This window comes from Macrotis lagotis, chromosome 7, assembly GCF_037893015.1.
Source record: "Macrotis lagotis isolate mMagLag1 chromosome 7, bilby.v1.9.chrom.fasta, whole genome shotgun sequence".
NCBI classification, from domain to species: domain Eukaryota; kingdom Metazoa; phylum Chordata; class Mammalia; order Peramelemorphia; family Peramelidae; genus Macrotis; species Macrotis lagotis.
Window position 1 is genome coordinate 215,634,797 of NC_133664.1, and position 27,600 is coordinate 215,662,396.

The window sequence follows — 27,600 nt, forward strand, 5'->3', positions numbered from 1 at the left end:
CAACTAAAATATTAGAGAAAGAACAAATCAAAAATCCCCAATTAAATGCAAATTAGAAATTCTAAAAATTAAAGGAGAAATTAATAAAATCAAAATCAAAAAATTATTGAATTAACAAATAAAACCAAAACTTGGTATTATGACAAAAACCAATAAAATTGATAAACCTCTGGTCAATTTGATTAAAAAAAGAAAGAAGAAAACCAAATTGCTAGTATCATAAATCAAAAGGTGAACTCACCACAAATGAGGAGGAAATTAAAGTAATAATTCAAAATTATTTTGCCCAACTCTATGTCAATAAATTTGATAATCTAAGTGAAATGTACGAATATTTAAAAAATATAAGTTGCACAGGTTAAATGAAGAGGAGATTAAATACCTAAACAACCCTATCTCAGAAAAAGAAATTCAACAAGTCATCATTGAACGCCCTAAGAAAAAAATCTCCAGAGACTGATGGATTCACAAGTGAATTCTACCAAACATTTAAGGAACAATTGGTTCCAATTCTATATAAACTCTTTGGAAAAAATAGGGAAAGATGGAACTCTGCCTAACTCTTTCTATGAAACCAATATGGTGCTGTTACCTAAACCAGGAAGAGTTAAAAGAGAAAGAAAATTATAGACCTATCTCCCTGATGAATATAGATGCAAAAATTTTAAATAAAATCTTAGCAAAATGATTACAACAAGTTATCATAAGGATAATACATTATGATCAATTAGGATTTATCCCAGGAATGCATGGTTGGTTCAATATTAGGAAAATTGTTAGTATACTCAATTATATCAACAACAAATCTATCATAAATCAGATGATCCTGTCAATAGATGCTGAAAATGCTTTTGACAAAATACAGCATCCATTCCTACTAAAAACACTAGAGAATATAGGAATAAATGGACTGTTACTTAGAATAATTTCAGTATCTGGCTGAAACCATTAACAAGCATTATATTCAATGGGGAGAGGCTAGAGGCATTCCCAATAAGATCAGGGGTGAAACAAGGGTGCCCATTATCACCACTACTATTCAATATCATATTAGAAATGTTAGCTTCAGCAATTAGAGAAGAAAAAGAAATTGAAGGAATTAGAATTGGGAAGGAAGAGACAAAACTCTCACTCTTTGCAGATGACATGATGGTCTACCTAGAGAATCCCAAAAAATCATCCAAAAAAGTACTGTAAACAATTAGAAACTTTAGCAAAGTTGCAGAATATACAACAAACCCTAATAAATCCTCAACTTTTCTATATATGTCTAGCAAGATACAGCAGGAAGAGCTAGAAAGAGAAATCCCATTCAAAGTAACCTCAGACAAAATAAAATACCTTGGGAGTCTATTTGCCAAAACAGACTCCAAAATTTTTTGAAAACAATTATAAAACACTTCTCACACAAATTAAATCAGATTTAAATAACTGGGCAAATATCATCTTCTCATGTATAGGTAGAGCTAATATCATAAAAATGACAATTCTACTAAAACTAAACTACCTGTTTAGTGCCCTACCAATCAAAATTCCAAAAAAAATACTTAGAAAAAATTGTAAGTAAATTCATATGGAGAAATAAAATGTCAAGAATTTACAGGAACTTAACGAAAAAAGTGCAAAAGAAGGGGGCTTAGCCCCCACCTGATCTAAAATTATATTATAAAGCATCAGTCATCAAAACTGTTTGGTATTGGCTAAGAAATAAAGTAGTGGAACAGTGGGATAGAATGGGTGCAAAGGCAGGAGATGATTATAGTAACCTGCTGTTTGATAAACCCAAAGAGTCCAGCTATTGGGATAAAAACTCTCTCTTTGATAAAAACTGCTGGGAAAATTGGAAGTTAGTATAGAAGAAACTTAGATTAAACCAACACCTAACACCCTACCAAGATAAGATCCAAATGGTTACAAGATTTAGACAAAAGCAATAATATAAGTAAATTAGAAGATCAAGGACTAGTTTACCTGTCATATCTATGGAAAGGGGAGCAATTTATGACTAAGGAAGAGTTGGAGAACATCACCAAAAACCACCTAGATGATTTTGATTACATTAAATTAAAAAGCTTTTGCACAGATAAAACTACTGTAACCAAGATCGAAAGAAATGTAGTAAATTGGAAAACAATCTTTACAACTAATGATTCTGACAAAGGACTCATTTCTAAAATATACAGAGAACTGAGTCATATTTTTAAAACAAAAAGCCATTCCCCAATTGACAAATGGTCAAAAGATATGCAAAAGTAATTTACAGATGAGGATATCAAAGCAATCCATAGCCATATGAAAAATTGCTCTAAATCATTAATCATTAGAGAAATGCAAATTAAAGCTTCTCTGAAGTACCACCTCACACCTCTCAGATTGGCCAATATGACCAGAAAGGATAATGATCATTGTTGGAAGGGTTGTGGGAAATCTGGGACACTATTACACTGTTGGTGGAGCTGTGAACTCATCCAACCTTTCTGGAGAGAAATTTGGAATAATGCCCAAAGGGTAACAAAAATGAGTATACCCTTTGACCCAGCAATACCACTACTGGGTCTATACTCTGAAGAGAAGATGAAAAATGGTAAAAACATCACTTGTACAAAAGTATATGTTTGTGGTGGCAAAGAATTGGAAATCAAGTAAATGCCCTTCAATTGGGGAATGGCCTAGCAAACTGTGGTATATGTATGTCATGAAACACTACTGTTCTATTAGAAACCAGGAGGGACGGGATTTCAGTGAAGCCTGGAGGTAAATGCATGAGCTGATGCTGAGTGAGATGAGCAGAACCAGAAAAACACTGTATACCCTAACAGCAACATTGGGGTGATGTTCAACCTTGAAGGACTCACTCATTCCATCAGTGCAACAATCAGGAACAATTTTGGGCTGTTTGCAAAGGAGAGCGCCATCTGTATCTAGATAAAGAGCCGTGGAGTTTGAACAAAGTTCAAGGACTATTCCCTTTAATTCAGAAAAAAACAGATACCTTATTGTCGGATCTCATTATCTCCTAGTCATTTTGTTTCTTCCTTAAGGATATGATTTCTCTCTCATCACACTCAATCTGGATCAATGTACAACATGGAAACAAAGTAATGACTCATGATTGCTTTCAGTGGGGGTGGGGTGGGGGAAGGAAGTAAGACTGTGGGGAAAATTGTAAAACTCAAATAATAACTAATAAAACAAATGAAGTTCTGTCCCTTCTGACTGTCGCTTGGTGGTGTCAACTTCTGACATCCAGCCCCAATTCAAGAAGATGTAATTAATTTTCTGAAGTATTTGTTGTCTCTTCTTCCCTCTTACTTCCCTATATAAACGAGAACATGTCAGATCCCTCAGTGCTAGAGTATCTTCCAACTCTTTTCCCACTCTGCCATCACAGTGTCCAATAAAATGCCTAGGAGAGAGCCTAGGTCTTGCAAATTGTTTTTCAGAATCTAACACAGAACTCCAACATTTTCGAGTTGCCAACCCATACAAATTTTGGAGACCTGTATGGGAACCTACTGAATTTTGACTCCCTTCATGCCTCAGTAAGCTCTGAGTCTCCTGACTGAGCCCCCATAAGCCAAGGACTATCCTGGGGCTCACCCTAGGGAGGCATAGCTAAGGTCCACAGTAGTCTGTGGTCCTTTGATTACCAGGCAACCAAAGCAGCTCCTGACCTGACTAAGGAGGATGCTTCCCAGCCAAATGAATAGTTTTCTTGATTCCTAGTCAAGTAGACATTTCTCTCCTCTCCCACATTCCAGATGTAGATGGTCAGGGGTAAGTTTTGCTATGGGCAAGGCTTCCATCTTCACACTTCCCCCCTACATTAGGGAACACTCCACCTGAAAGCCCTAGGGAGAGTCACAGACAGACAGGGACACTGTTGCTATAGATGGCATGGATTCTAATAGCCAGTCAACCCCTGACAGTCAGAGAAAAAAGAGACTGGATATTGAAACAACCTGGCCTCAGCAGTCTTAAGTTGCTCTTGCTATTGCAGTGTTGTATCAATTATCTATATGGTTAACATTAAGAAGTATCTAAATTATTATAGTAAGTAATAGTTAAATCACATGAATACTATTAAATTCCTGAAGGATCTCATTGTCTTCTTCTTAAGATTGGTATTGAGTAGGTTTTTACAAAATAATACAAGCTTGTGAAACTGAAATGGGCAATACATTGTTGAACCCAAAGAGTGAGACCCAGACCAGAATTTGATAAGTTTGGAGATCTTTATTATTTCCCGGGGACTGCTTGGGGATGGAGTACCCAAATCAGATAGTACTTGAGTGTTTAGGTGTAAGGGGTTAATAGACAGAGTACCTGGCCATGAGGAGTTCATCCTGAGAGTCATGAGACCAGGGAAAAACAGGAATGTCCATACCAGAGTGCTCTGAACTCAGGAAGGAGCTCTGGCCCTTCTCTCTGTTCTCTGCCTTTCATCCTTATCTTGTTAAAGAGTCTCAGGAAGGAGCTTTGGCCCTTATCTCTCTGCCTTTCATCCTCATCCTATTTAAGATTCGACATATTCCAGGATACATGCCTTTTGTGGCATGCCCATTATTTTTCACATTGCCTGGAGAGGAGGAATGCTGATAATAGGGGGACTAGGCTTATATATACCATTACTCAACTATGTGAGTTAGAGATGTAGAGATGTAGTGTCCTGTTAATAAAACCTGTTACACATCTCTCCTGATTGAACTTTCATTATTGAACATGCCGGTTGTGTCCGTGTGGCACCAACAAAGACCTTGGAACTAAGGCATGACCTGGCTGCCCAAAAGGAAAAGTCAAAGGACTTTTCATTTAGGGTATAGGGTTTTTATAGTGTTTTGAGGGGGGGTACTGAGAGCAAGCAGGACACAGAAGCAAAGACAGCAGTTAGATATATTGTCTTGTCATACTAATACAAACATATGTAAACATATGGCTCAGTATAGATAGATAGGGGGCTAGACAGAGTAGGAAAAGGGTCAAGGTCTTTGTGTTATATTTGAACATATTTCCTGAGATAGAGGGAGTCACATATTCATGGGCTTCCCACAAATTTGAGGGAATGAAATTTATTATCTTATGGTTCCAGCTGCATCTGGGGAAGGGGGGTGGGGTGGGAGGCAGTCTTGGAATTTAACAGATACAGTAAGATAATTAGGCTAACAAGGGTGTTTTTTTGAACCTTTAGACAATTTTATGGTATTTCTGTGACCCCCAGAGTCAGGAGCTGGGGTCCTATCAGACTATTTTCAGACCCAAAGATACCTGGCCAAAGTTATATTTCTAAGGAATTTCTCAGGGCCCAGAAGGATGTCAGGGACCCCTTTCTATGCAGGAATTTCACAAACATTGATATTGTGCTTCATTCCCCACTTTTTTCTCAAAATAACTCAAACCCTTGAGTTATCATCTTCATAACCTGGACAAGCATGAACTACAAGCATCTTTACAAAGATCCAGGTATCATCATTACATCTCAATCCACCTATCTCTTTAAGTTGTACAGACCAGCTAAATCAGAGATGAGATTCTCCTTAGATAGGATTATAAACATGCCACCCAATAGTCTCCCTCCTTTTCTTTCAATGGAGAACATCTGCACTCTGCCTTTCCTCCTTTTCATAAGTAGAAGGGCATAAGTAGGGGTGTCACACTTACATTATCAAGGGGAGGTTACAAAAACAGGTCCCTAGACTATACAACGTATACATAGGTGAGAAATGGTAGAGATGAACTGGTCTAGCTTCTCTCCTCTCTTCTCTTCTCTCCTGGAGACTCTGATGTCCTCCTGCATCTTCTGAATCTGTTCTAAAATGTCCTCTCCAGCTCAGATGACTAGTTGAGACTTTGTCTTCTGGTAAAGAAACTGCTTAACATTTTACTCAGATCAAAACACATGTTTTCATCACAAGACAATGAGGTTATTTTGGATTCTGGAGCTTATTACAATTTACATTTTGCCTTATTGCCATATTGATGCATATACTTCACTTTAACATAATACACTTTTGGGGCAGCTAGGTGGCGCAGTGGATAAAGCACCAGCCTTGGAGTCAGGAGTACCTGGGTTCAAATCCAGTCTCAGACATTTAGTAATTACCTAGCTGTGTGGTCTTGGGCAAGCCACTTAACCCTGTCTGCCTTGCAAAAACTAAAAAAACAAAAACAAAAAACAAAAAAAAAACATAATACACTTTCATTAGTGTTTTTACAATATGAGCAAACTCCCAATGATAATTATCATACTGACTTAAGCTTATAACATATACATTCAACAATCATCTTAGTTCAAAGAGTACCCAGCATGTAATTTAAAAATAAAACAATTTTAGCCTTCGCTCTTATTACAATAGTGGCTCAACATCCTTAGCCAAAATGAATATTTTTTCAAAATATTCCCAGATATAGCATAGATTTTCCTTTTCCTGATATACTTATCTGACTCACATTCCTTTCCTTAAACTAGGTCTTAAAACTTTAATTATGCTAAGAATTGCCACTTCTTGTTACCTAAATATCCCTTCTAAATAAAAGTTAAGGAAACTTAATTCCTATCTTAACATGTGGCTGATCATTCAGGTATCAGAGTAACATACCTAACACACCTATCCTATGTCTGGCTATTAGATCCAATTCACCTAAAACTTCTTTTTCTGGTGTGCTTAGTAGATCTTTAAAGAGTAAAGATCATAAAGATCCAGGACATCAAAGGAAAATTCCCTTATAGATATAAGTATTGAATATCAGTGTTCAGGCAGAGGTCATGTAGGCAGTCAAATGTCTTAAGCTATATTTATTTTTCCAGGTGAGACATTATCCAAATGTCATTTTGGGGAAATCAAGTCAAAGGGGTTCAACCTCAGGCCATACTGGAAGCCATCCTTTTGGCTGCATATTCCTGTCACATAACATCTTGGCTTCCTTGGCTGCAAGAACATGACATCACAATCAATCAGCCCCCTTCCCTACACATATATTACATATATCTATTCTAGGTGTCCCTGTCATCAGAACACATTAAATAGGATTACTTTGTAAACATTCAAAAAGTAGTAAATTTCCCCAGCATCTGGAGCATTCCTTCGCAAATATGTTTCATAATTCATCTAGAAGGTCTGTCCTCTTGGTGGCACTAACTTCTAATCTGCAGACCCACATCCCTTTGTCTGAAATCATATCTGTTTTATTTCTGGATAAAGATGGTATATTAGAGGGCTCTTGACTAGCCTGCTGTATTACAATAAATAAACACCTCCTTTGGCTAGAAGATTATTCTAAGAATTCTTACATAACGATTAGCCAGAGATTGTCACAGAAAAAAAAATCACAAATTATTATCATTATTGTCTTTCCTGTGTTGCTCAGGTGCTTTTACTTCAAAGCAAACAACTACAGCTTTGAGATTATAAATATAAATATATATACATATAACCAAAAATGCCAATATATATATATATATATATATATATATATATATATATAGGCAAGTTCTTATGCAAACAATTCTCTATAATAAACCTGTTTAGATACAAATTATTTGAAATACAAATGATTACTTTTCAGAATTCATTCAATCCATTAGAATATCTTAAGGGTCTCTAAATTTAACAAAACAGTAATAAGTATATTAAGAACTAGATTTCACAAAATAATCTTTCCATTATTACATTTATACCTTGACTTTCAGATCTAGAGCAAGGTCCAACACATCATTTAAAAATTTCAGGGAACCCAGAGAATCATGATCTTTGATAATTTCCCTCATTTCAATCAATCATTCATTCCAGCTTTGATATCATTACAGTAAAATAGTTTATATTTACAAAAGTAGATCACATATTTGATAATACTCTTCAACATCTTAATCACTGATAAGTCATCTAATTAGGGTTACGTAATTTTTGATTTCCTAATAATTTTCCAAAGCCCCTCGCATTTATTCAACATTATTAGAAAGGGTATCTTGCAGTTAAGATATAACTCCCAATCTCTTATATACTATCCTTCTGAGTCTACATTTAACATGGGGCAGAAATGTACAATTTTACTTCTTTAAAATTTAAACATTAAATTCTTAACCTACATGAAACATAAGGTTTTCATTCTGATATCTCATTCTCATAAAGCAACAGGTTCTCTTAAAGTTAACCTTATCTTTTACACACAAGCCTCTTCTGAATTATTGCTTTATAAGCTTATTTAATCTCTTCTTCCAAATACACTTTGATTTTCAAAACAAAGATTCTCTATGAATTTAGTCTTATACATGTGATAATTTCAAAAGCCCTAATTACCCTTTTTATGTGTCAGTGTTGCATTTATATGTATAATTTCCTCTTTTTAACAGATAATGAATAAGTTAAATTGATCTCACATATCAATATTCCCTTTCACAAACATGAGGTGAAAAAGCCTTTCACAAATTCTCTGGACCAAAAAAAAACCACAAGAGATATAACCTCTTGGCAAACCCCTACTTTTTCTCATAACAAGTCTTTACAAATGTGATAGATGAGACTTCAATTCATTCATAATTGTTATTACAAAACAATCTTAAAACCTCAAAGGGTATAGCTTAAACTATTATAAAAAGTTTACTAATTGTATATAGCATATTTCAATTACATGTATGTTTCCTTTACTCTTTAAAACTTTACAATACAAAGAATTCTTAAGACCAACTGTTACTAAAAAATCCCTTCTTAGAACTATAAGATTTTCTTTATACTTCTCTTAAATTCCAAAAGTCATATTCAAATTACCCTTAAATCATTTTCTTTTGAAAGTCGAAAACATTTGAAAACTATTCTTATCTTTATCAGTGCAATTCTAACTTCTCAGTGTTCTAACTTATAATAGCTTTCTATCCTCACTGACCAACATGTTTTAATATGTTCTGGGAATCAGAGATTCCCCACAATTTGAAATATCAAAGTAATAGGTATTATTCTTTACCTTTACCATTTATTATTACTCATTCACTCCAGATTTTTCCCAGATACATGAACTATATCCCAAGCATATTTTGAACCAGTGCAAAATATTACCTTCCCCTTTGTTTAGTAATTCTAAAGCACATAACTCACAAGTCTGTCCTGACAATAGTTTTGGAAGACTCCCTTGACCCTGGAGGGGCCATAAAACATCAGAATCAAAAATTAAAATATTTATTTCTTTTCAAACCCTTTAATTCAGTTTACATGTATCTTTAGATTAGTTTGTACAAAAGAATAGCACATTATGGAATCGATAATAACACAATAAAATTAACATTTATCTAGCAATTGTTTTCATATCAAACTATTCACTTTTATGGGGTTTATTACTTCTCCAATCAATTCACTTCCATACATTTCAAAAAGTGGCAGTTTAATGTAATTTTTAAATCAGCCCAACCACATATAAATGCATATCTCCCTATAGACTTATAGTTCTATACTTTCTTCTCTTACAATGATTTGTAAACCATTTCCCAAAGTTCCCAAAATCCGTCTTTGGTATACAAAGCCAAACCTGCTCAAACCTTCTGCTTACATGCTTTAACCAATTTCCATACTTAACAAATGGTTCAAAAAACCCCAATTGTCTATGTGTCTGGATTTTCTTTCCAGTTCTTTTCAAACCTCTGACCCAAACTATTCAGGTCACATTTTCCCTCAATATACTTCCACCATTCCTTTTCACTAGCTCTTCTTGAATCATAGCTTGTACAGCTATATAAACCACAGATATGATTCCACTTTTCATGATACACTTTCCATTCTAAGATTTTAATATTTAACACTTCTTAATTATAGCTGCTAAAATATTGGAGAAGGCAAACAGTCATTCAAAAATTAGTCTATTAGAATATTCCCAGTCTCCCTTCTTCATATAAAATAAACTGAATAACTTTTATAGGGGGACAGTTCTAGATCCCTTCTGGGGGGTTGATCTTCTATTCTTAAATCCTTACATGTCCCATAATTTTTCTGTAACAACTAACGTTATCAGAATCTATATTGATAAACTCCTGAAGTTCGAATGAATTTTCTAGAATATCATTCTGGAAAAAGATTAACTATTTAGTTTCCTCTCTACTGGTATATCTTGGTAACTACATTATATACTTTAGGATTAACTTGACTCTCTTGACTTTCTGAAATTTATTTTCCCACAACTTTCTCAAATTAAAATAGCATTTCTTTCTATGATTTCTTTAACATGTTTTGTAATACTCACTGTCTCTTTCCTGTTTCTTTAACTTCAAAATAAGGTCCCTTTTAACACTTATTTTACTAATTCTCCCTGAAGTAATTCTCTCTCTTAGCTAGTCCTTTTTATAAAAGGGGGAGGGAAGGAAAACATTCAGGCAGCACAGAATCATGGAGAATGGGGAAGAGAAGAGAACATAAACAAGGATTGAAGGGGGAGCACTTCTCATAATGGTAGAATAGCAGGGTGAGTAGTTTAGCCTTAGTCAATTTAACACCATTATCCATTTTTTAAATTTTAAATTTTATTTTTTTTAAGTAAAATAAAAAATTCCTCTTGGAAGTGACTCAAGAGACAACCCAGGGGTGAGGAGGGAGGAAGGGATCATATTACCCATTGTAAGTCAAGCAGAGAGCCAGTGAGGGCATTAGATGAATACTGCCTAAAAATCCAACCTGGAATCTCCTCCAGGTGACCAAATGTAGGTTTCTTCAATAGCAAAATAACAATGACAGGAATATTTAGAACAGCAATTTAAATGAGGTAGCCCAAGGAAGTCTTTAGGCTTCCCCTTTCCCCCATTTAGCAAATCAATACAAGAACCAAACACACAAATAAATAGACCAGGTAGACAGATGAAGACAAATGAAGCACAAGCATGAATTACACAAATACTACAGAATTTTCCAAACTTACAGTTTCAACATATATCAACAAACACAGGCCAATGGCAAATTCCTGACACCTCGGGAATGCCATGAGGTGAAATTTCAGTGTTGCATCTGACAATCTCTCCCTCCCAAAGGCAGACCAAGTGTGTTCCTTGCTATAACAAGTAGCACCCAAAAGAGAGGACCCAGATATCACCACTGTTGCAGAATTCCCCTTCAACCAAATGTCCTAGACCCAGAACCAGAAGAAACTAACCTTTGGAGGTGTAACAAGATCTCCATGCATGGGGATTGCAGTTCAGGAGAGGTTTATACTAAGTCTGTGTCAACCTATGTCCCAGGGCCCTGAAACATCTTCAGGGGATGACTCCCCTAGGAAAGGGAGAGACAGTTTGTTCAAACCTAAACTCGAGGTTCCCATGGTCTCCTGTGGCGGCACAAAACACCACCATCTTGCTGGGGCCTCAAAAATGTTGTACCCCCAAAAAAGTGAGACGAAGACTAAAACTTGCTAAATTTTGAAGTGGAATTCCTTTAACTATACCCAGGGTCTGCCAGGGTTAGTATCACCCAAATCAGACAGCCTCTGAGTGTTCAGAGGATAGGGTTTTTATAATATTTTGGAGGGGGTGGTATTGTGAGCAGGCAGGGTACAGAAGCAGAGATAGCAGTTAGTTATATTTCCCTGTAACATGTTTCCTGTGACACAGGGAGTCATATACCCACAGGCTTCCCACAGGCTTAGGGTGAGTGGCTATTACTATCTCATGGTTCCAGTTGCATCTGGGAAAGGGTGAGGAAGTAGGAATTTTGCAGATAAAGCAAAAGGATTGGGTTAACAAGAGCATTCTGCAAGTCTCAGATAAATTTTTGGTATATCTTGTGACCCCAAGGTTCAGCTGTTTGAGTCTTGTCAGAATGTCCTCAGACAAAGGTGCCAGCCAAATTTGTATTACTGAGGAATTTCTCAGGACCCAGAAAAGTGTCAAGGTCTCCCTTTACACAGGGATTACAAAAATATTAATATTGTACTTCAGATAGAACTGTAAAAGAACCAAAATCAATCCAGACAGATGGTCAATTATGATAGACCTAGCTCTTCTCTACAGTAACAATGATAAAAGACAACTCCAGTGGAGATGGAGAATACCATTCACTTCCAGAGAAAAAATCATGGAGTCCAAATGTAGACCAAGGCACACCATTCTCAGTCTTCAAAACTGGGTTTTTTTCTCTCATTTTTTCCTCTCTTTTGTTCTGATTCTTCCCTCACAATATGACCAACATGCAAACACATCTCAAATAGACCATACATGTACAATATGCCAAATCATTTGCCACCAAGGGAGAAGGGAAAGAAGAGAAACAGCAAAACATGGAATTCATAATTCCACAAAAAAATGACTGCTTAAATGCATTCCATATGTAGTTGGAATTTCTTTTTAATTTGAAAAAGTTAATTCACACAGTGAACATCTTTTTCTATCTTGTGTTCTTACCTTTTGTCTGAAGGAGGGTAAAACCTCTAGAGTATTTTCAGGTCTTCAGGAGTTTTGGTTGTTGTTCAACTGTATTCAGTATTTTCAAAGGTGTTTCTCTTTGCTTTGTCATTGTTTCTTTAAATTTTTCTGATTATGCTTAGTTCATCTTGCATCAGAGTTCTATGAAATAATTTCTTTTTCTTTCCTTTCTAGATTTCTCTGACTTCATGTGTTTGTAGTCCAAACATCCTACTTAGGTCTGGTCTTTCCATCAAAAATTCTTCAAAATCTTCTACAATGTCTATTTTTCCCCTTACAGTATTATTCTAAGCTTTGCAGGTAAACTCATATCTTTTGCCTTTCTAAATATTCAAAAGTTTCCTCTTGTTTTTGACTGAAGTTGCAAAATCTTGTGTGATCTGGCTGTAACTCCTGGATACTTGAACTTTGTCCTATGGGAGTCTTGTAATATTCACTCTTTGACATGAGGGTCCTGAATTTTGACTGACATTCCTCTAAATTTTTATTTGAGGATTTACCAGAAAAAGGTGAACCTCGAAAACTTTCTATGTTTATTCTGCTTTCTATTCTAATTAGCCTAGACAGTTTTAACTTATGATTTCTTGAAATATAGTATCTAAGCTTTTATTATAATATGTTTGCAGGGAGCCCAATAATTTTTATATTATCTCTTCTTGACCAGTTTTCTAAGTGAGTTGTTTTTGATATCTGATATTTTACATTTTCTTAGAGTTTTCAGTCTTTTTTGTTTATTATTTCTGGCTGTTTTCTGGAATCATTGAACTCTGTTTGATCCCTTCTTGTTTTAAAAGATTCCATTTCTTGGGTAATGTCTATTACTTTCTCTTTTAATGAATTTACTGCTTCCAGGTCTTTCCTCCAGATCTTTTATTTCATTTTTTAAAATTTCCTTCATTTCTTCTAGGAATTAATGTAGTTCTTGTGGAAAATCCATTTTTTCCCTGTGAATTCATGTTGTCATGAAGTTGTTCTCTTCTTCTTTTGGGAAATATCTAGATTTGATACTGGTTGGTGTTTTCATTTTTATTGTATTTATCTCTTCAGTTTTACTTTTAGAATTGAAGTTTTGTGCTAGAGATGATTAACGTCCCTTAATAAGCTGCTGAGTGTTTTAACTAATCAAGCAGAGTCTTAACTTCCACATTCTGGCATTGGGCCTTTTTATTTCTTTTAGGTTTAAAATTAAATCATCCAGGTCTTCTCTGGTGTCTCAAGAGACTTGTCAGAAAACCCAAAGTCCTTGGGACTAGGTTGTTCAGGTATGATGACTGTGGGGTGCTAACCACCTCAGTACTCTAGCACTTTCAAGATTTAGGGATTTTGCAATAATGAAAAATTGTCTGGCTTATTTTTTGGATGGACAATTCTCAAGTAGAAGAAGTCTGTAGTTTCTCATTAGATTTCAGTGTAAAGAGGATTGTAGGAGCAGATAAGCAAGAGATAAGTGGTTAATTTAAATTCACATGATCTTTTTTCCTTTTTTTTTTACTAATTTGCCTATAACACCAAAATTCTTTCCCTTGATTTGTCACTATTCAGGTTTGATTTGTTTGTTTTGCAAGATAATGGGGTTAAGTGACTTGTCCAAGGTCACAAAACTAGATAATTATTAAGTGTCTTGAGGTTGGATTTGAACTTAGGTCTTCCTGATTCCTGGCCCTGTGCTCTAACCTGGCCCACTGCACGACCTAGCTGCCCCTTAAATGTTTCTCAATAAAGAATTGTATTTGTTTATTGATTTCGAAGGCACATAAATTGTTTTAAGATGCTTTTAACTTTTACAAAAATTTTTAGCATCTTGCTAATTTGATCTGTTCAAGTTATAGTCAAGTTCTGGTATATTATTTGCAAAAGAAGCAATGCCATTTTCAAGTTACTTACCTCAATAAGCTCATCTTGTAAGGAATAAGCCTTTTCTTAATTCTCAAATACAAAAAAATCTATGATAAAATGAATAGGAGTCTCCAATTCCAGAACCTTGAAACTTTCACTGGACAGTTTCCAAAACTATCTCTCTGTAATCAGTGAAATGACATTTTCTTGCTGTAAAGAAATAAATCAGTCATTCTAGGGAATGGGAGTTGGGTGGGAAAAAAAATTCAAAAAATGCAAAGAGAAAAATCAAAATTTTTCTAAAAATATAAATGAACTAACACAGAGAGACATAATAGTACAGATAAAATAACACAGACAGAAATGAAAAAAAGCAACAAAAACCCCAAACTTTTTTTTACTTCCAATCCATATACCTATGTCCATATGTTGAGGTTACAATCTCCTTTAAAGGTCTTGGAGTTCGAATTTGTTCCAGTTTTGCAACAGACAGCCTAGCAGGGAGTCTCCTGGGATTGAAAGGAGCTTCCCCATTGAACCAATAACCCAAATTTTCCTTTTGCCATTTGCCTCCACATAGGCATCACACAGGAAGAAAAGAGAGAATCACAAGATTTCCAAAATGGAGTGTCCCTCATTAGAGGACTGTTGGGAGCCCCTTCTCTAAGCTGCTTGACACAATCAAAGCAAGAAGACTCAAGGCGGTTACACTGCCTGATGGAACAACATTTCCTTCATATATATATGTATATATATATATATATATATATATATATATATATATATATATATATACACACACATGTATATATGGATTCCATGCATACCAATATTTATAGGTCTATTATTGATTGCAATACTTACTCATCCTAATAGTGGAATGACTATAAAGTGAGGATTCCTGAGAAATAATTTCCTGAATAAAACAGATTGTAAACTGTCCAAATTTAACAGGACTGCCTCTCCCTGAGGCATACAAAAGGCTTCAACATTATGAAATCTCTGGAAAACCCAACACTGGGAATTCCAAGGAGATGCCAGAATATATACAGGGAAAACAGATACAAGATAGTCTAGGTAGAATTCCAGGGAAATTAACAGTTTGCCCCCTTTACCATACGCAGAAATATATGAAAAAGATGCTGAAAGAATAGGTAGTATAGGTGACCGATATGTGAACTCTAACAGCCTTAGTTTCTTGGGGAAAGAATAAAAAAGTCAGAATCCGTGGTTTCTACCAACAAGGGCTGAAAGGAAAATTGGTTATTGTAAGAGTTAATGGAGCGGCCCCTGCGCGGAAGCCCGGAGGGGGTCGGTAAGACACGGAGGACGAGGAGTCCGGGGCCTCGGGCTGGGCCAGCGGGCTCCCGGGGCGGAGGCGGCGGGGCCGGCGGGGCCGGCGGGGCCGGCGGGGCCGGCGGGGCCGGCGGGGCCGGCGGGGCCGGCGGGGCCGGCGGGGCCGGCGGGGGCGCCACGTCCTCGCTGCGTGGCGGCCGAGCCGGGGGCCTCCACTCGCGGCGGCCGGAGGGGGCGGCCTCAGGAGCCCGGAGGAGTCGGAGTGTGAAAGTGAAGACTGTATAGAAGGCGATGCTGTTCTCTCGGATTATGAAAGTGCAGAGGATTCAGAAGGAGAGGAAGAATATAGTGAAGAGGAAAGTTCCAAGGTGGAGCTGAAATCAGAAGCTAATGATGCGGCTAGTTCTTTGGCAAAAGAAGAGAAGGGAGAAGAAAAGCCTGACCCAAAAGGCACTGTGACTGGCGAGAGACAAAGTGGAAATGGGCAAGAGAGCACAGAACCTGTAGAAAACAAGATGGGTAAAAAGGTCTCAAAGCATTTGGATGATGATGAAGATCGGAAGAACCCTGCCTATATTCCCAGGAAAGGACTCTTCTTTGAGCATGACCTCCGAGGCCAAACTCAAGAAGTCAGAGCTAAAGGACGTCAACGAAAATTGTGGAAGGATGAGGGCCGGTGGGAACATGACAAGTTCAGAGAGGATGAACAAGCACCCAAGTCTCGACAGGAGCTGATAGCCCTTTATGGTTATGATATTCGATCAGCTCACAATCCTGATTGATATCAAACCCCGGAGAATCCGTAAACCTTAAGGTTTGGAGGCTCTCCACAGAGAGAACCAAACTGGGGCAATGACCGACCAAACAAGCCTCCCCGGCACCAGGTTCGGGGGGATCCTCCTTGCCACCGAGAACATTCATCAATCGTAATAATGCTGCTGGTACAGGCAGAATGTCTACATCTCGGAACTTCTCTCGAGCTGGAGGCTACAAGGAAGGAAGGACTGGGTTTAGATCTGCAGAAAATGATGGACCGCATACTATACGTTCTAATGACTCTGTCAAACATGAAAATGGTTATCGTTCTCGGCGCCTGGAGTACACCCCAGCTAGGAACCCATCCCCCGAAATGGAGCCTTTCTATGGGTTTGGCAGCCCTGAAAAAGAGGAGCCTCCTCCCCCAGCTCCTGAAATTGTACCACCACCTCCAGACAGACCAGTTGAGAAGTCCTACTCTCGAGCAAGAAGATCCAGAAACAAAGCTGGAGATGCAAGCAAGTTGGCAGAGGAAGTGCCACCTCCTTTAGAGGGGCTGGCCCCTGCACTTCCACCCCCAACTACACCGCCACCACCACCACCACCTCCAACACCACCACCACCACCACCCTCAAAGACTGGGAACTGGGAAACTCCAGTACATTCCAGCACAGGAGGACTTGAGCAGGACATGACGCAACTGAATCTGGCTGAACGAAATTGGAGCCCAGGGCAGCCTCAATTCCTTCAACCAAGGGAGTTTCGAGGTATTCCCAACCATATGCACCTGGGAGCAGGCCCTCCACCTCAGTTTAACCGTATGGAAGAAATGAGTGTTCAGGGTAGTCGAGCCAAACGTTATTCATCCCAACGTCAGAGACCAGTTCCTGAAACCCTCCCCCCGCACCCCCTGTGCATACCAGTATCATGGAAGGGCACTACGATGACCAATTGCAGTTCTAGGGACCAATCTACACCCACAGTGACAGCCCAACCCCTATGCCTCCTCAGGGCATGATTGTACAACCAGAAATGCACCTCCCCCACCCTGGTTTACATCCCCATCAGACGCCAGCACCTCTGCCTAACCCGGGTCTGTACCCCCCACCAGTGTCCATGTCCCCAGGACAACCACCACCCCAGCAGCTGCTTGCCCCTACCTACTTCTCCGCTCCAGGTGTCATGAACTTTGGCAGTCCCAGCTACCCCTATGCCCCAGGGGCATTGCCCCCTCCCCCACCTCCTCACCTGTACCCTAATACCCAGGCTCAGTCTCAGGTGTATGGAGGAGTAACCTATTATAACCCAGTCCAGCAACAGGTGCAGCCAAAACCTTCTCCACCCAGGCAGACATCCCAGCCAGTCACCATCAAGCCCCCCTCACCTGAGGTTGTAAGCAGGGGTTCCAGTTAATTTGAATTTCTAAATACTTTAAATCTAACACCACATAAAAAAAACAGCAGAAGTGAGAACTCAGAAGATGAAAGATACATCAGGCCACCTGCTGCTGGGAGTGCTTTGATGATACTGAGACCCCCTTCAGCAAGCAGACTTGTTATACACCCAGAATGAAAAGCAGCCTTATCTTTTCTTGGGAATAGGCTTTACTGGGAAAATGACACCTTTCTCTTCCAGTGGGAGTGACTGTCTGAAGTTAGAGCAGGGAAGGCCCCAGTCAGCCAGCCAGCTCATGTAACCTTGTCTCTAGACCTAGAAGCTCATGTCTCTGCTGCTCATCTTCCCCCCTTTCCATCTTGCCCTGGGATTGAAATTCCCTTCCCTCCCATGGTGGGTACCTTCTTGTCCTTTCCTTGTTTAAGATGTTGAATGAAAAAAAAAAACCTTTGCTTGCTGTTTAATATTCTTTTTCCTTAAAAAAAATGAAATGAAAAAAAAAGAGTTAATGGATGAGTAGACAAGCATAATGACCCTTACTATAGATTGTTAAGGGAGTGTATCGAAGAACATTACTTTCACAGAAAATATAAAAAACTTTCCATTAAATGAATTGCTTAATTAAGAACTTTAAATGAATTAATAATTTTACAATACAGCAACAAACTAGGTAGCAGACAGGTTGAGGTCATCATGGCCTGAGCAGGAATAAAAATTAACTACATGATCAAACTTGTAACCACTACATGATTAAACTTGTAACTATATGAACTATATGATTGATAATGAAAATTGTACACTTTTGTAACCAAGGAAATGATCTTAGCTTGCTTGCTTAATGCATACATGATTCTGAGACTATAAAAATAAATCCAAGCACCTGGCAGTCAGTCAACCTGCTCCTGCCTTCAACCCCTGTGTTGACTCAACTCATTTCCCTGACTCTATCCTTCCTGTCAGGTTCTAAGGACCCCACGGAAGCTTGACCCCTTGCAGAGGAAAATTTCAGATTACAGGGGCTCAAAACTACCTCCAATCTATTGGTCAGTTGCTGGGGATACTGTCATTAAGGAAAAAAGATTGGAATCAGAGACAATTCCCATACCAACCACAAAAATGTTAACAGATGTGTGGTTGGGGGTGGGGTGGGGGAATGAACTAGATGTCAAGCCAAAAGCAATTAAAATTGTTAGCAATTTCATTTACATAATGCTTGCACTAGAGAAGAATGTTAGCTATGGACTCAAGAAAGGACTTCCAGTGACCACAAATTTTTAATTTTCAACATTCAGTTTTTGAAACATTCTGAGTTCCAAATTTTTCTTCTCTCCACATTGGCAAGCAAACTGGTATAGATTATACATTATACAATCTTTGTTAAATACATTTCTAAATTAATCATGTTGCGAAAGAAGAAACATAGAAAAAGGGAAAAACACCAAAACAAAAAGAAAAGTGAAAATAGAATGATTTGGTCTGTATGCTGACTCAATTCTTTCTCTGAATGTGAATAGCATTTTCCATCATGAGTCTTTTGGAATTATCTTGAATCATTGAATTAAGTCAATTATAGTTGATCATCTCGAAATATTAGTATTACAATGTACAATGGTCCCCTGGTTCTGCTCACTTCATTAATATCAGCTCCTGTAAGTGTTTTCGGGCCTTTTTGAAATCTGCCTACTCATAATCTATAGTATTACATTAAATGCATATCCTACAACTTCTTCAATCGATGAATCCCAAAGTTTTAAGAGGATGTTTTATCAGCTAATATTTTATAGCATTTAAGTGAATTTTCTTAGCTAAAATAGTCATTTTTTAATGGTTGATTGAAATTGTAAGTATACCCTTGTGAACAATAACATTACAAGCCTCAGGGTTAAATCTAGGACCTGGAGGACAGTAGTAATAATTCTTTCCAGACACTATATATCAAATGCAAGTTGAACAAGTGACCTTGGAAGGCAAGGAACGTTAAAAATAAATTATTATTTGATTTATATTATTAATCATTCCTTGATTGCTAGTTTTCTTGCTTATGAAGTATTGCAGCAGAGAAGACTAAAGGACTTCCTAAGGGAAAAGAAATCATTATTCTGCTGGTTCTTGCCCCATATCTCATGTGCTATTTTTATACCATTTAATTCAGATAGCAATTTATACAAAATTATTCTACATTATTCTACTTACATTAAATGTCCAGTAAGATTCTGTAAAAAATTAATAAATGATTTCTCAAAGGTTAAGAAACAACAAAATTGATTATAAACAAATTATATGAATCATTCAAAAATTAATTTAATTTTATATAAGTTGTTTGAAAAAATAGGAAAAGACTCTACCACATTCTTTCTATAATATAAATATGGTCCAGATAGTTACACCAGAGAAAATCAAAATATAGAGAAAATAGTAACACCATTTTAGTAATGAACATTGACCTAAACATACCCTATATATCAAAATGATTATACATTATTAACAGCTTAGATTCATACAGAGAATCCATGATTGGCTCAATATAATAAAAATAATGAAGTTCATATCAATAATCTAATCAATAAAAATATATGCTTATATCAATAAATGTGAAAAAGCTTTTGACATGTTACAACAAAAAAGAAATAAATGAATCTTTCCTCAGTATGATAAGTAGTACCTAACTAAACCTAAGGCTACTACCGTGTATGTGGAAAAACCAGAAGTCTTTCTAATAAGATAGAGGTAGAGCTTGGATGTTCATTATCACTACTTCTTTGTAATATAGTTTTTAAAATGCTGGCTATAGCTGCATCATTCAGAAAACAAAAAAGAAATAATCATAGACAAAGAAGAAATAAAAAAATCACTTTTGTCAATGAAATAATTGTTCATTCAAGAAGCCAAGAAGCCAACAATAGATAATTTTGTCCAAAATAATTGTGACAATGAGACAATAATACCAAAAGTCTTGGAGTTGCAGCATAAATAGTTTATAATATATATCTATAGATGTTCCTCAACAAAAGAGAGAATAATAGATCAAACAGTTCACCTAAAATTTAGAATGCTGATAGATTAAAGAAAAAACTAACCCCAACTAGCTAAATTTTAATGGAAATTCAAAAAAATCAAACAAAATTAATAAAATTGAAAATTAAATAAGCAGTTGAATTAATAAATGAAACTAAAAAATTGTAAAGCAATAAACAGTTATTTGAGTCTTTTTAAGGAAAAATCACTTAATCCTGAGTTACTAAGTTACTAATACTAATTGCTATCTTAGAAAAAAAAGAAAAAGTGAGTTCACAGCAAATGAAGAGGACATGAATAAAATTATTAGAGTTTATTCTGATGAGCAATAAAAACAGCAAGGATTAAATGAAATTATTGGAAATTCACAAAAATATTAAATGATAAAGTCCACAGAACTAGAGAGAAATTTAAGCATAGAAAAAGAAATTGAATAAGTAAGTGATCAATAAACTCTGAAGAAAAAAATTCTGGGATAAGATACATTTTTAAATTAATTTTATCAAACATCCAAAAATAATTAAGTTCAATATTGCATAAATTGCTTGAAAAAGTATGAAAAATGTGCCTACCAAAGTCAAAGAGAATCAAAGCAGAACAAGAAAATAGACTAATAGCCCATGTACATTGTCACTAAATTTTTAAATAAAACATTAGCAAAAAAATTACAGAACTTATCAAAAAGTACATACTATGAATACATTCATTTTATAACAAGAATTCAGAGTTCATTCAATATAAGGAATATTCTTTTGTTTATTTTTGTTTAGGTTTTTGCAAGGCAAATGGGGTTAAGTGGCTTACCCAGGGCCACACAGCTTGGTAATTATTAAGTGTCTGAGGCTGGATTTGAACTCAGGTACTCCTGACTCCAGGGCCGGTGCTCTATCCACTTCACCACCTAGCTGCCCGATATAAAGAATATTCTAAACATAAAACACTTTATAAATATCATGATATATAATGATGTAGCTGCAAGAGTAATGTTTACATTAATAATGCCCATAAAAAATTTTCCAAGATACTATGCTCATTTGTGTAAAAATAGTATGAAGTATAGAAATTCATTCAATATTTCTTAATGTGGCAAAAAACATCCACTGAGAGGCAGAATTAAATGTGGAGAACTTTGCAATAGATCAGTAGTAAACAAAAGATGCCCATTGTCATTATGCCTAACAATTATACTGTTAGAAATGGTATCTATAATCATGACAAAGAAAAGAAATTGAAGAAACAAGCTTATGTAAGAGGAAACAAAATTCTCACTTTTTACAGTAATGTTTTACTCTGAGAATCCTGAAGAGAGACTTAGAAATTGAGGCAATTAATATTGAGATAGCATGTGGCACAGTGGGTGGAGTACTAGGTCCAGAGTTAGAACAACAAGAGTTCAAATCTAGTCTTTCTAGTTTGTATGATACCGAGAAAGTAACAATCCTTTTTAAGCCTCAGAATCCTCAACTACAGAACAGGGATAATAATAGTACCTACCTCCCAAATTTGTGAAGATCAAATGAGATCAGATTTGTAAAGGTCTCAGCACATTGTCAGGCATATAGTTGGTTTGGTTGTCCTTGGTTCTTGAAGAGGATCAAAATGATATTGGAGTCAAGTTACAGTGTGTTCAATTGTGGTTGATCAGACCAATAAGAGTTTGGGAATGACCTACCACAAATTGTCCAGATGAACATTTGGAGTGGAGATGTCTCTAAATTTATGCATTTCATTTTTCTTCTAATCTGCTTTGCCCCTAGAGCACAGAGTCTTTGATATACCATTTGGTTGGTCCTTTGCCAGTGTTTCCCATGTCACACTATAAATTCCAAAGTTCTTCAGAGAGACCTTGAAAATATCCTTGCATCACTTCTTCTGAATCTCCATATGAATGCTTGCCTTTTGTAAGTTCTTAAAAAATGTTTTTAGGCAAATGTAAGTTTGACATTTAAAACAACCTCTCTACAGTAAAGTTTGAATGGTTGACAGTTTAACTTGACAATACCTTATCTTGCCAGGTGATTTATAGAATCTTCCAAGTACAATTCAAAGAAAAGTGATTCAGTCTCCTAACTTGGTGCTGGAATACCACTGTCCAGGTTTCACAAGCATACAGCAATGAAATCAACCCAATGTTTCTATAGACCTTTAGTTTAGAAAGCATTCTAATGTCTCTTCTCTCTTTCCTTCAAAGCTTCACAAACACTCAGCATGCATCAGCCTTACAAATGACAGTATAAAAAGCTTGGTCAGATAAATGAGAATTATGTATAGATCTCTGTTCTGCTCCTGGTATCTTTTCTGGAGTGATTAGGCAATAAACACCATATCAATGATTCTTTAATCCTTTCTGAAGCCACACTGGCTCTCAGGTAGTTTACCATTTTCCAGATGAAGGATCAGTCTATTAAGGATGTCTGTCAAGAATCTTACCAGCAACAACTAAGCGAGACATCCCCCGTAATGATCACAGGATAATCTATTTTCTTTACTTTTATAGAGATGGACAATGGAGACATCTTTAAACTCTTAAAGGACAATCTCTTGTTATCATATAACAGAAAATTTAAGTCAGCTTTAATATAAGCAGTTTGTATATCTCAGCAGCAATCAAATCCACACCAGTTCCTTTGCCATATGAGAGGAGTTTAATGTTATTCAAAATCTCTTCTTTAATTGGAAATTGACTGGAGACATATTGACTTTCATTTGCCAGTCTTGTTTCTGAGCTGAATTCTCTATTAACAAGAGCTGCTAATGCATTTTGTGTTGTCCATAAAAGTGCATACATTCCATGTACAGTGGAATCATCTTTGCAAAAGTTTCTGTACATTTTTTTTTATTTCTATCATCTGTCATAGTAACCTGACCAGGTTGGGAGAAGTAAAGCAATTTTTATGGTACCTTTTCTATGATACCTTCTTCCTCACACCAGGAGGTGAGCAGTGCAGTTCTTAGAAAAGGCTGCTCAGATGCCCAGGGGCTGCTGAATTCCACTGCTGCTTCAGTCCAGTGATATGACCCTTACGTCCTGAGTCACCTGTATGAAGGACTGTGCCTACAGCACCCAGTGTATCCACACCTGCTGCTTCATCACATACCTGTCACTACAGAACTTTGAGGTAGGTAAAAATGATAAAATGGTTTGGGTAATGTCTTTTGATTTATGTATGCAATGAATTTAAGCAAGGCAGAGTTATGTATTATCATACCCTCTTCAAGAGTAATTAGAGGCCAGTGGCAAGACTCTTAACTGTCAAATCAAATGACCTTTTGGAGCTTTTTCTAAAACAACTTTAAATGAAGCTTCTATAACCTACAATGACAGGATCCACAAAAATCAGAGTGAAACAGCTTTTCAACACAACATATCTTGGAGGAATTTCAAAGAAAATCTGTCTCACATATGGAAAAGGCAGGAGACCTGGGAAGTCTGTGGAAAGCTCTTAGACACAATGTAACTCAGGTGCTGGCTCAGCCCACCAGGAGTCCAGCAGTAAGGATCTCAATCTCAGAAGAAAAAAAGTTTGAACCTGGGTATACTGGTGCAACAGAACTGGGTTGGAATAACTTAACACAGGGAACTAACTGCAGATACTACAGACACTGAAACTGTAAAGAGTGTTGTCTCATTACCTATTATAATTCAAACAATTTCTTTTTCTTCTCTTATTGTTAAAAGTAAAATTTCTAATGCAATATTGAATAATAGTAGTGATAGTGAGCATCTCTGTTTCACCCCTCATATTACTGGAAATGTTGCTAGTTTATCTCCATTACAAATAATGCTTGCTGTTTGTCTTTTTTTAGGAATGTCATATTTTGTCAAAGATTTCTTTCAGCATCTTTGAAGATAGTAATATAAATTCTATTAATTTTTTATTGATATAGGCAATTATACAGATAGTTTTCCTAATATTGAACCATCCCTGCCTACCTGGTATAAATTCTACTTGACCATGGCATATTATCCTAGTAATAACTTGTAGTGGGACAGCTAGGTGGTACAGTGGCTAAAGCATTGGCCTTGGAATCAAGAAGAAGGGAATTCAAGTCCAACCCCAGACACTTGCCACTTACTAGCTGTGTAACTTTAGGAAAGTCACTTAAACCTGATTGCCTCACATCCAGGGTCATCTCCAACCATCCTGATTCATATCTAACCACTGGACCCAGAGAACCCTGGAGGAGAAAGTGAGGTGAGTGGCTTAGGACAGCTTCTGCCTCACTGAAATCCAATTCATGTACTTGTCATGGCATCACTTCCCTATATGTCATGGTCTTCTTCAATAATGAAGGACAAACATCACATCAACTTCTTGTAAATTCTGCAAAAATTTTATCATTCATTAAGTAAATTGGTCTATGATTTTTTATTTCTCTTTTGGCTTATCCTGGGTGGTTTATATTTTTGCAAACATTCATCTATTCAGTTAGATTGGCAAATTTATTGGCATACAATTGGTTAAAATAGTTCCAAATTGATAAAATTAATTAAAGGTTTATTTATTTTTATTGTTTTTACATAAAGTCAACTCATTCTTATTCAATTTAGTCCATTGGTTTCATTATTTTCAATGTTAATAATTTCTCCTTTGATTTTCAGAATTTCTATTTTGATATTTAATTATTTTTAATTTGTTCTTTTTTCTAGTTTTTTTATTTGCGTGCCCAATTTATTAATTTCTTCTTTCTTTACTTATTCCAAATAAGCATTAGAAATATAAATTTTCAGGGCAGCTAGGTGGTGCAGTGGATAGAGCACCGGCCCTGGAGTCAGGAGTACCTGAGTTCAAATCCGGCCTCAGACACTTAATAATTACCTAGCTGTGTGACCCTGGGCAAGCCACTTAACCCCATTGCCTTGCAAAAAAATAAGAAATCTAAAATTTCCTATAAGAACAGTTTTGATTGCATACCACAAGTTTTGGAATGATGTCGCATCACTGCCATTTTCTCAGATGAAATTGTTTATTTGTTTCTTTAAATTTCATTTATTTATTTTTCCAACTAAATGCCATGGTAGATTTCAACAATCATTTTATAAGATTTTGAGTTTCACATTTTTCTCTATTCGTTCCCTCTCATCCCCTCCCCGTGGTGGTGAACAATGTGGTAAAAGTTGTATATATGGGGTGGCTAAGTGGTGCAGTGGATAGAGCACTGGCCCTGGAGTCAGGAGTACCTGAGTTCAAATCTGGCCTCAGACACTTAGTAATTACCAAGCTGTGTGGCTTTGAGCAAGCCACTTAACCCCATTTGCCTTGCAAAATAAATAAATAAATAAACAAATGAATAAATGAATGAATGAATAAACAAGTAAATAAAGAAATGATTAAATAAATAACCTAAAAAATAATAAATTTTTTAAATTTAAAAATTTTTACAAGTACAATCATGTTTTACATAATTCCACATTAGTCATGTTGCAAAAGAGGAATTAGAATTGAAAGGGAAAAAATTCATGAGAAAGAAAGGAAACCTGTAATAGATGTTCTTAAGATGCTTAGTTAGTATGCTTTGTTCTACATTCAGAATCCATAGTTTGTTCTCTGGATGTGGTTGACATTTACCCTAACAGGTCTCTCAGGATTGTCCTTGATCACTGAACTGCTGGGAGGAGCTGCATTCATCATAATAAATTATCTCACAATGTTGTGGCTAATGTGTGCAATGTTCTCTTGGTTCTGCATGCATCAGCATATGCAAATCTTTCCATGCTTCTTTAAAGCCTGGCTGCTCATGATTTCTTACAATACAGGCAGCACCACACCATCCATATGTGGATTCATCAGTTTCAGCAAATGGAGAGGTTTTGATATTGTGGACAAGTTCTCTTGGCTTTGCAGTGTCCTCTACAAGGAGATACACATTGACAATCAGGTTGACAAACCCATTGCCAGAATTAGCTCAGTATTTGGGAGGCCTGAAAGAAAATGTAGGAGAGAAGAGTTATTAGACTGACTACTAAACTGAAGATCTACAGAGCCAATGTGCTGACCTCATTGTTGTATACCTGTGAAACCTGGACATTCAACCAGCAACATGTCAGGAACCTGAATTGTTCATTTTAATTGTCTTAGGAAGATTCTGAAGATCATCTGGCAGGAGAAGATACCAGATACTGAAGTCCTTTCTTGAGTTAAGCACAGTTTTACTGAGGTTCTTTCTTGAGTTAAACTGCCAAGAAAATGCTTGGCATTGTTGGACTCAACATTACTAAAGACAGCACAACTACGATGGGTTGAGCATGTTGTTAGAATGCCAGAAGTTGGCTTGTCAAAAAAGCTATTTTGTAGAGTTCTATTTTTATGGAGAACTCATCTCACAAGGGCGCTAGAAGAGGCAATACCAGGACACTGAAAAGGCCTCTCTTAATAACTTTAGAATTGGTTGTACAGCATTGGAGACAATGGCACAGGACCACCCAGCATGACATGTTCTCATCACACATGGTACTGTGTTCTATGAGCAAGGCAAATTGAAGCATCCTCAAAGAAATTATATACATATATATATATATATATATATATATATATATATATTTATATATGTTTAGAGTAAGCACACCAGGTGTTCACATGGATTATTTGTGCCCAATTTGTGGTAGAGTATTCTAAGTTTGTATTGATCTGATCAGCCACAGTAGGACACACTGTAACTTGCCTCACACAACTGATGGGAATATCCTAAATTTCCAAATTCTTTGCCTCTATGATAAGAGCTGCTATACATATTTTTGAACATTTAAGACCTCACATGTTTTATGATCTCTTTGGGATATAGATCTAGTGGTAGTATTGTTGGATCAAAGTGTATGCACAATTTTATTGCCCTGTGGGTATAATTCCAAATTTCCCTCCAGAATGGTTGAATAAGTTCACAGCTCTGCTATAATAAGAATTTCACAGGACTTATCA

The 27,600-nt window shown here is 36.5% G+C and overlaps 1 pseudogene; it reads left to right on the top strand.

The window, feature by feature from the left end:
• Positions 1-15,499: 15,499 nt before the first annotated feature.
• Positions 15,500-18,304, top strand: LOC141494274 (protein CASC3-like; annotated as a pseudogene).
• Positions 18,305-27,600: the final 9,296 nt, after the last annotated feature.